Source organism: Phodopus roborovskii, unplaced genomic scaffold (genome assembly GCF_943737965.1).
Source record: "Phodopus roborovskii unplaced genomic scaffold, PHOROB, whole genome shotgun sequence".
Classification (NCBI taxonomy): domain Eukaryota; kingdom Metazoa; phylum Chordata; class Mammalia; order Rodentia; family Cricetidae; genus Phodopus; species Phodopus roborovskii.
In genome coordinates this window covers 14,196,320-14,204,710 of record NW_026125052.1, presented here as the reverse complement: position 1 = coordinate 14,204,710, position 8,391 = coordinate 14,196,320, and the positions used below count along the sequence as shown (strand labels likewise).

Below are 8,391 nucleotides of genomic sequence, written 5' to 3'. Positions count from 1 at the left end.
AGTGCACTGAGGATGGCTGTCTGCCAATGGAAGCCACCTCAACCATAATCAGGTTTGACTGAAACCCTGGGGAGCAAGGCAGTGTACCTGCTCAGGGGGGCATGCTCAAGCCCATAGGGAAACAAGTCTCTTGAAACTGGGGTACCAGGGGAGCTGAGAGATACTCCCAGGGTATGAGAAATACAATTATATTCTGCCCAAGTGGTTCAGCAATAATCTGGACCAGGACAAGGACTTCGAGAATTCAGATGGGAAGGTGGTATTCTTGTGTCTCTCCATGTTCTGGAGTGCTTTTGTTTGTTTATTTTCCTTGTTGGGCTGTTTAACAGGGTGTTGCTACTAATTTACTATGTAGCCCTAACCACCAAAATGCTTGGAACTGTTGAGCCTCCTGCCTCTGTCTCCCAAGTGCTGAGTCCTAGGATTAAGTCATGCTTCACCATGCTTAGCGATTCAGTCATTCTCCACCACATCTGTCTTGATAAAGGCTCTAAAGATGGAGGATACCTCCTTAAATTCTCAATTTCCCACCCCAGGTGAAATCCTAGGTGAGATCTAGCAAATGGAACACCTACAAACAGCCCTGCCAGAGATACAGCAGGGCACACTGAGCTAAACAGCAAAGGTTCACCATCCACACTTTACCCTGAGTTCCCAATATGCGCTGATAACAGACCTAGACAAGGGCAAAGTTAAGGGCATGCTACCTCCAGAGCTGGCATCTCACCAGATGCCAGCATCCAGACCAGGTCTGGGCTTATAGCCCCTGACCTGGTGCTGCATCATCCTTCTTGCCACCTGCTCATCCTGCCCACCTGTTTCTAGCTCTTCTCAAATTCAGTTTATCACCAGCTCCCGTTCCTTGGTTCTCTTTGCTATGAACTACACCCCCCCCATCTGACTGTTCTCTCCTAACCCCTCATCTCTGCATCAAGGCACTCCTTCACCTATGAGGAAAGCCAGAAGGTGAAGCATGAGTAAGAGTTAAAGACCCTCCAAGGGGCTCTCTCTGCCAGCCCTCTCCCCTCCGGCTTAGATTTTGGTTGCCAAGGAAGCAGGAGGAACAGCCTGTTCTCTGGGCTCCAGTGGGAGCAGACATGCCCAAGCCCCGCCCTCTCTCCTTTTCTCTTCTCCCTCCCCTTCCTCTAAGACTGTTGCTAGGAAGCACCCCAAGACTTCTTGAAGGTTCCACCCCCTATGAACCAGGAGATATCTTTCTGCAGAGCTTCCTCCAAAAGCTTGGCAGCCAAAACCCACTCAGCATCCTTCACCTCTGCTAGGAAGCTTGTAGATCCCTCGCAATTTGGGGAAGGAGGGAACAGGCCCTTCTGCCAGTCAGCCCAGCAGCCAGATAGCCCAGACCTCAGTAACTGCTCTCCATATTTCATCTTTATTTGTTGTTTGGGGGTCAAACTCAGAGCCTGCAAAGCATAAACACATACTTTACCACCAAGCTGCGTTCCCATTGTTGCATCTCATCTGGAACTTACAAAGTGATGTCAGGAAGTGAGGAGGTCTCCATCAGATCTTGGATCTGAAAAGCCCCATTTGTTGGGGGTGTGATGTACAGAAAGCTAAGGAAATTCAAGTACCACCAGTTAGGAGAACCCAAACCCAAAAGCTTCTCTTAATTAAGAAGTATTGGAAGTGACTGGAGAGATGGCTCATGGTTAAAAGTACTTATTGCGTTTGCAGTGGACCTGGGTTTGGTTCACAACATCCATTTGGTGGCTTAGAATCATCCATAATTCCAGGAGATCTAACACCATCTTCTGAATCTCCGAGGGCACCAGACACACATGTGGTGCATATACATACAGACATGCAGGCAAAATGCCCATAACACATAAAGTAAAATTGAATAAACAAAGCAAGAAATAGAAATGGGTCAGTGAGATGGATTAAAGGGTCTTGCTGCCAAACCCAAGGACCTGAGTTCAATCCCTGAGACTCACACAGCAGAAGGAGAGCATTCATTCCTGTCTGTCTTCTGACCTTCCTATGTATATGTGTGAATACAGATACACATAAATGTTTTGTTTAAGAAAAAGGAGCCATGCATTTAATTCTAGCACACAACAGTCAGAAGCAGGAAGATCTCTGAGTTCAAGGCCAATTGGGTCTCCATAGTAAATTCCAAGTCAGCCCAGGCTACATAGAGAAACCCTATCTTCAAAGAAACTAAAATAATAAATAAATAAACAAATAAGCAAATGCTTTCTCTGGCTTGTCTCTCAAGGTTTCTCCTACCTTTCTTTTCATTCCTTTGGCTTTCTTTCTTTCCTTTTGATTTTATTTTTGAGTCAGAGTCTTGCTTGTAAACCCTCCTGGCTGTCCTGAAACCCACTATGTAGATCAGGCTGACCTCAGACTCAGAGATCTACTTGCCTATGTCTCCTGAGTGTTAATTTCATTTTTTAAAAATTATTTTATTTATTTAATTTTTTTTTATTTAACTCTATTTTATGTACTTTGGTGTTTTTTTCCATAGGTGTCAGGTCCTCTGGAACTAGAGTTGTAGGCAGTTGTGAGCTGCCATGTGAGTGCTGGGAATTGAACCCAGGTCCTCAGGAAGAGCAGCTGGTGCTCTTAACCACTGAGCCATCTCTCCAGCCCCCCAGATTATTATATTTATATGGGTGTTTTTACTTGCATTCATGTCTGTGTACCACATTCCTGTTGCCTGAAGAGGCCGGAAGAGAGCCTCAAATCCCCTAAGGCAGGAATTGGCTGTGGTTGTTAGTCATCAAGTGGGTACTGGGAATCAAACTCCGATCCCCTGGACCAGCAGTGTTGTAGATGACTATCCTCTGAGCCAAACAACTGCAATCTTGGGGCATTCAGATATGCCCCATTGCAACAAGATCATCTCAGCTGGACTTGTTTTACACCCCCTCAGGAGGGATGTGGAGGGTCACAGGACCCTTCCCTGAGCATCTAACTGTTCCCTCCCATCTGTTGCATAAAGTACTGCCTTGACTGCAAGCCGTCTCCAGCAAGGGCTAGAGTACATTTGTGTGACTGGTGTGTTTAGCTCCATCTATTCAGCTATGGGGAAACCCTCACATCTACTGGATAAAGGCTTTCAGGTGTGGCCTATGGGAAGGAGTACCGCACCCCATAAGTAAACCTTCACTTGTGCTTTGTAAAGAAGTCCAGTAAACTCATTGGTTCCTTCCCCAGAGTGAACCTTGGTAGAACTGTGCCTCAGTCTGTCATTGAGACCTTAGAAGAAGGGATAGACATTGATTACATCTCCTGGGAAGGAGGTTTAGCAATAAGCAGCCAGTGCTTTTAACTACTGAGCCATCTCTCCAGCCCCTCATTTGACTTTAAAAGAATATTTAATGTGTGCCAGGCATTGAATCCTCCAACTGTTCCCACCTTCTGGTTTCATTTTTCCCAGAATCCCCTCATCCTGCCTTTGCCAACAGGAGAGAAAGGATGGGGCAGAGGCTGGTATTTACCATTTGCCACCCTGCAACCCTCCCCCCCTCCAGTTAGAGGAAGGGACGTCATAGTCTGCGTGGAGGTCAAGAATATAAGACATAGTGAGTAAAGAGCTAAGTCAGCAAACTGTTAGCTTTGTAATCATGAGGCCCTTAGTCCCATCCCCGGAACTCACATAAAAAGCTGTGTGTCAGCTGGGTGTCATGGTGCACATCTTAAATCCAGACCTCAGGAACGGAGGCAAGCAGATTTCTGAGAGTTTGAGGTCAGCCTGGTCTACACAGAGACCCCATTTCAAACAAACAACAAAGTTGGGTGTGGTGGCAAGAACTTGTAATCCTAGTGCTGGGGAGACAGAGATGGGTAGATCCCTGGGGTTCCCTAGCCTAACTTATGTGCTGAATTCCAAGCCAGTGAGAGACCCAAGAGCAGATAAAGGTGCAGAGCCCAAGGAATGACACACCCAGGCTTGTCCTTTGGACACACACACACACAAGTAGGGAGCAGTTTTAGGGGCCTGAAGGGATGATTACTACAAGGGAAATAGCAGGCTGGCCTCCCTTCCCTAATGATGGAGTTTCAGGATCACAATACCTCCCTTCCTTTCTTCAGTTATCAAGAGAGACATCCTACAGGGAATTAGGAAACTTACAGGGATTGGTTCAAACTCCATCCTTCTATCTGGGTTTGTAGAAAGATATACCTGTAATAATCACAATTGGGAAGGCCAGAGGACAAGGAGCTGGAGGTCAGTCTGAGTCAATCCAACCTGGGACACATAGCAAGTTTCCATCTCAAAAACAACAAAACCTAGGGCTAGAGATACTGCTTTGTAGTTAAGAACACTAGCTGCTCTTTCAGAGGACCCAGGTTCAGTTCCCAGCACCCACATGGTAGCTTACAACTGCCTATAACTTCAGTTCCATGGGCTCTGTCTCCCTCTTCTGGCCTCCATGGACTCTGCACACATATAGTCACAGACATACATACAAGCATGACACTATATACATAAAATAAAAACAGACCAATCCTTTTTTCAAAAACAAAACAAAACACAACAAAGAACCCTGAGCAAATTCTGCTTTCTCACTTCTGGGTTAGTAAGAAGGTAGAGATAGAGTGTTGGGAACCCAAGGGCTGTCAGGAAAGTATAATCACCTATAGGCTTCTTTGCATTATCTCCCCTACATAAATAGAAAGCAGGTGGTTTCTTTTTGTTGTTGCCATTTGCCATTTATTGTTTTTTTGTTTTGTTTTGCTTCAGAGTTTCTCTGTGTATTCCTGGCTGTCCTGGAACTCACTGTGTAGAACAGGTTGGCCTTGAACTCAGAGATCCACCTGTTTCTGCCAACTGAGTGCTGGGGTTAAAGGTGAGTGCCCACCATGCCAGACTTAAAAATTTTTTTAATTATTTTATTAGTATGGGTGTCTTGCCGGCATGTGTGTTTGTGTGTCACATACATTCAGTGCCTAAGAAGCCAGAAGAGGATGTAGGATCTCCTGGAACTGTGTGCTGCCATGTGGGTGCTATGAATTGAACCCAGGTCCTCTGGAAGAGCATCCAGGGCTCCTAACCGTGGTGGAGCCATCTCTCTAGTCTTTGAATACAGAGGTTTCAATTTGGGGACTAGTTTGGAGTTGTGTATATGAGCATGTAGGAATGACTTTTTTCCCTCATACAGCTGGTGATCATGAAGGAGGAGTTAGGCAAACCTCATTCAGGAGGGGAGCAAGACTTGGTTTCCCTCTGAGAAAAAGGGAATTGAAATTATCTGGGCCTTGTATGCTTCTAAATGATTGTACTGTTTCTGGGTTTTGGGGTCTGGGCTTTTGGTATTTTTTCCTTGTCCAGTTTTTATTAGCTTAGATAAGGAATTTTTTAAATAAGGAATATTTTTTAAATAATGGATTTTCACCTGCATGCATGAATGTGTGTGTCTGCTGCCTTTGGAGGCCATAGGCCCTGGAGCAGAGTTATGGATGGTTATGAGACACTGTGTGAGTGCTGGGAACTGAATCCAGGTTCTCTACAAGAGCAATAAGTCAAACCCCATTTCTTGTACTTCCGTACTCCAAGGCCAGGATGATTTTTCATTGGCTCTGGATGTTTTTGTGTCATTGTAACTATTGACTTCCACCTGCCTCTCTTCTCCTGCTAACCTCTCCCTCAGCCAGACCAGCCAATGTGGCAGAGATGTTGCTAAAGTGTGGTAGTACAGGCATACACTTCTAGCACTCAGGAAGCTGAAGCAAGAGTCCGAGTTTGGCACTAACCTGGCTGTTCTCCGAGTTTCAGGCTAGCCTGAGACATACAGTGCTTCAAAAGAAATTAAAAAGGGACGGGAAGGTAGCTCAGTCAGTAAAGTGCTTGCCATGTAAACATAAGGACATAAGTTTGGATGCTCAGTACCGGGTGCACATCTCTAGCCTCAGTGTTGGGGAGCGGTGGTAGTGGAAACGGTGGATTACTAGAGCTCACTAGCCAGCTATCTAGCTGAAAGAATGGGGCGAGCTCCAGGTTCAGTGGCAGACTCTGTCACAAACAAAGTGGGTGGGGAAAACGATTAGGGATGACACTGAAGTCAACCTCTTGCTTCCACATGTGTATAAGAACCCATCCACCCACACACATTCACGCGCGCGCGCGCGCACACACACACACACACAAAATATGCACATATACCATAAACAAATAAATAAGTTAATACATGGTAAAGACCCTGAGGCTCAGAGTTAGGAAGTGGAAGCCCATCTTCCGTCGGAGGCACAGCTTAAAACAGTGCAGTGAACAAAGGGGGGTGAGGCGGGTAGGAAGAACTTGAGAGGAGATGGGGACAGTTTCCACGTACCGCAAAGGGACTGGCAGCGTCTTTTCTCTCATTCATGGGAGCATCATCACGGAGTCTTCCCTGTGTGGTAGGTAATTCTGAAAGCTTAAGAGAGCTCTCCGGAGGAAGGAGGTAGGATAGGGAAAAAATAGAGAAGTCAATGATAGCCCTTGCCCAGAGCTTTGGAAGTCCTTGTCCATACAGAGTTCTTGAGGGAAACCCTGCCAAGCTTAAAGAATGGGCTTCTGGTGAGGAGTAGGGGGCCAGGGAAGGCAGATGGCTTAGTACCAAAAGCTGCCTCTCATCATTATGAAGTGTGGAGGAGGAACACCCTCCCTCTCTGAATCTGCCAGGCTTTGTGCCAGAGGGAAGGATTTGAGCTCAGAATCTAGCCTCCTCAGGCCCACGTATCCCCACCCCCTCCCATATGGGCTGGACCCAACACCTACTAATTCAATAAGGAACACTCAGGGAGTTGACAGCCTCTCTCCAAGAGGGGCAGTTTGGGCTATGAGGGGTAGGAAAAGAGCAGCTGTTTCTGGCAACAATTTATGGCGGTGATGGTAGAGCATCGGGCTATGTAACAGAAAGGAGTAAGGAGTCACAATGGTCAAAAATAGAATGAGAGAAGCCAGTTAGATGAGAGACTGGAGAGAAGGAGGCCTGTGGTAGTATCCAGTACAGGTCTGTTTTGAGGGGGAGCCTAAAGGTTATGAATCCGGAGTCTGAGTTCTCCCTCTTTTCTGCTTTGGAAGCTTTGGCTACACATACTTGGCAGCTATTTTGTATAAATACTATTCTCCAGTATCCCCTGGGAAGGCACAAGGAGCAGAATAGGGAGGGAGTTGGGGGAGGTTTGGAGAGAGGGAGGGAAGCCATAGGCAGTACCAGTCTTAGAAGGATGTGATCCAACCATCCTCTCCCTGTTTATATTGTGTTCCAGGGATTCAGGCTCCTATCAGTCTCCTACCAAATGTCTACAAGACCATTTTTAGAGCCTTCATGGGTTTCTTTCTCAAGATTGATCCTGATTTTCATTCAAAAGCTTGGGTTCGGGAATGTAGTTCAGTGTTCGAATAGCTGTATGAAAAGTAGGGTGGGACTAAAGGGAGTTGTTGGGGACTATAAATGGATTTGAAGCAACAGGTTAGTTATCAGTCTCCTCAGGATCTGAGATTGAAAGCCAAGGAAAAGTGGAGTAATAAAACACTGGTTAGGGGCTTCCAAGTATGTTTTACAGGGCGGTCTCACCCACTGTACCACGTTACATTTTGTTTCCCTGGGCCTTCTTTGTTTGTTTGTTTTTATATTTTGAGACAGGGTTTCTCTGTGTAGCTATGGAGCTTATCCTGTAGACCAGGATAGCCTCAAACTCACAGAGATCTGCCACTGACTGCTGGGATTAAAGGCATGTGCCACCACTGCCTGGTTCCCTAGACCTTCTTAAACAGTTTTTGAGTCATACAGTAAAGTTAACCTCTGTCTCTTCCTTTGTGTTTTGTTTTTTTCCAAACAGGGTTTCTCTGTGTACCTTGGCTGTCCTGGAGCTCACTCAGTAGACCAGGCTAGCCTCAAATTCAGAGATCAGCCTGCTTCTGCAAATTCAGAGATCAGCCTGCTTCTGCCTCCCAAGAGCTGGGATTAAAGGCATGTGTCACCACGCCCGGCTTCAGTTTTTTTCTTATTTCCTTACAATAGTCAGGATCAGGGGATTCTGGGAGCATTGTCAGATTTTGGAGTGAAATGGTGGTATGTGCAACTAGCCACACTTTAGTGTCTCTTTTGGAATAGAAATGTGAAATGAGACCTTTAATGGCAACAGGGGCTTTGGAGAACAAAACCCAAAAACACAACAGAAGCCAGGTTAGAACACATTGTGTATATAACACATAACACCCATGTTGTGTCTCGTTACAGGGGAATAACCAGAGCATCAGAATAATTGAAGGCATAAGATAGATGGCTACGATATTGAGAGACAGAGGTTTCTTCCCTAGGCCCTGAGTCTCCTGGTACCAACGTACCTCAGCTCTTTGGGTAATCTCAGAGAAAACCCACCAGAACCAATTAATACTAATGATTTTGCTTGCTTGTCGGCATAGACAAGTCTTAA

General features: G+C 45.9%; 1 protein-coding gene across 1 annotated transcript in view; it reads left to right on the top strand.

Moving 5' to 3' along the window:
• The window catches only part of Ormdl3 (ORMDL sphingolipid biosynthesis regulator 3), a 152,961-nt gene that overhangs the window by 53,623 nt on the left and 90,947 nt on the right, over window positions 1–8,391 (top strand). The gene's annotated exons all lie outside the window — the stretch shown is intronic.